Below are 2004 nucleotides of genomic sequence, written 5' to 3' on the forward strand. Positions count from 1 at the left end.
TTTCGTCTCTGATATTGTCGACGAACATTTTTCTGAAGTCGCGTCATTTGTGCTTTAGGCACATGAAAAGTTCCCTCGACAAGTTGAAGAAGAACTTTGTATCTTTCCTCGTTGATTGTATGCAGGAATTGACATCCGCTTCCTTTGCTTTTCATCGCTTTGTGTAGCGCCATGTTGGTCCTGCAGGAATATTTGGGAGAAAACATTGAAAATTGATATCTCTTTGCTGCTATGTCTCGGTTTACTTGCTCCAAGTTGGTTCCACTGCCACATCTAGGATTCTCATTCAACATCTGCTTATTAGCCCTAGGTGCTGTTGATGTTGGTAACACCTCTATTCCTTGAAAATAAAGTTTTCCATCAAGAGCATGTAGGTCAGCCTTTCGTCTCTGATATTGTCGACGAACGTTTTTCTGAAGTCGCGTCATTTGTGATTTAGGCACATGAAAAGTTCCCTCGACAAGTTGAAGAAGAATCTTGTATCTTTCATCGTTGATTTTATGCAGGAATTGACATCCGCTTCCGTTGCTTTTCATCGTTCTGTGTGGCGCCGTGTTGATCCTGCAGGAATATTTGGGAGAAAATATTGAAAATCAATTTCTTTGCACCAAATATAAGTCATCTTTTCTCTGACTTTGAATGAACTTCGAATTTCTGTACCAAAATCAGTTTCATGACATATAAATTATTTAGAACAGGATTCTTTAATTTTCGATTTTGCGTTTTATTGTGCATAATCACAAGATCAGCACAAGCTTAGTAAAGCCTTGAACAACCATCAGTTTGATATGGGGAGAAAAAAAAATCTAATGTAAATCACACTCTTTTTTGTCAAGCGTTTCGTAACCGTGTATTTCACACACAAAACTATACAGAAAGGCTTATGCTAAACATCCGGTAAGTGCGCGTCGCGTTTTGGGCAAGTCCCCTGCAACAAGCGAGCATTTTGATGTACATGTATGTTATCTTCAAGACAACATTTGGAAATATGATTAAAAAGCAAAGTTGCCTTACGTGTTAAACAAATTCCTTATTCGTCTTCTCAGATACCGTACATAATACACATGATATGTTTTGAAGTCCTGTCTCTGAAATGGTGATTTTCCATGAATTTTGTTCATTCGAAATTCCTGAGATTTCGCTTCTAAAAGTACATTGTACGTTCAAATTGGCGGTGTTATCCCGGCCTGGATCTTTTAATTTGGAACAATAAAAATTTGGTGACCTTCAGCATCCAAAGGACAAGCACATATACAACTGTACAATCCACGTTTGGTCACAAACGGACCTATGCATCAAAAGTTATATCCTATTTCATAATAGAAACGCGCAGTGAAACTGAACATTGGACTACAAATGTATAAACGTTCGTTGACAAGTGCCTGTGACATTTGATTTTTGGTGACTGTCAACTCCCCCGGAACATCTACCATCCAAGTCTGGTCACAAATGGACTAGGATGATAGATCAGTTATGAGCCATACTAAAATGCTCCCTCAAAACTTTGCATTGAGCTCATTAGGGCCTGCCTGTGACCTTTTACCATGAGGTGAACTCTATGTTTGGCATAAGCTCTTCTAGCTCATTCGGGCTGGATGATTGTTCCAATCCTTGTGGGATTCATGTAAGAGTACATTATATCTATTGTTGCGTGAAAAATATTTGATTCAGAATGGTCTCATATTCAAGTAATGTGCCATTTAATGTTTCCAGGTTAGCATGCCTGTACAGTGACGGGGCATTAAACTGCACATTACTTGAATGTGAGACCATACTGAAGCAAATAATTTTCACACAATAAATATACTAGGTGTTTCAAAAAACATTTCCCACTTTTGATTCTTAATAATTTATAAACTATACATCAGATAACACTGTCATTGATATCAGTGATAGCTGAATAGTGTACAATTTTGTTGGAGGTGGTTTAAATATGAAAGCATAAATCAGTTTCATGAAATCCATGATTAATTTCACAGTTAGGTTCCAGATTTTGCTCCATTT

The sequence above is a fragment of the Diadema antillarum genome, unplaced genomic scaffold (assembly GCF_040938485.1).
Source record: "Diadema antillarum isolate AM-2024a unplaced genomic scaffold, OU_Dant_1.0 seq00000680_RagTag, whole genome shotgun sequence".
Classification (NCBI taxonomy): domain Eukaryota; kingdom Metazoa; phylum Echinodermata; class Echinoidea; order Diadematoida; family Diadematidae; genus Diadema; species Diadema antillarum.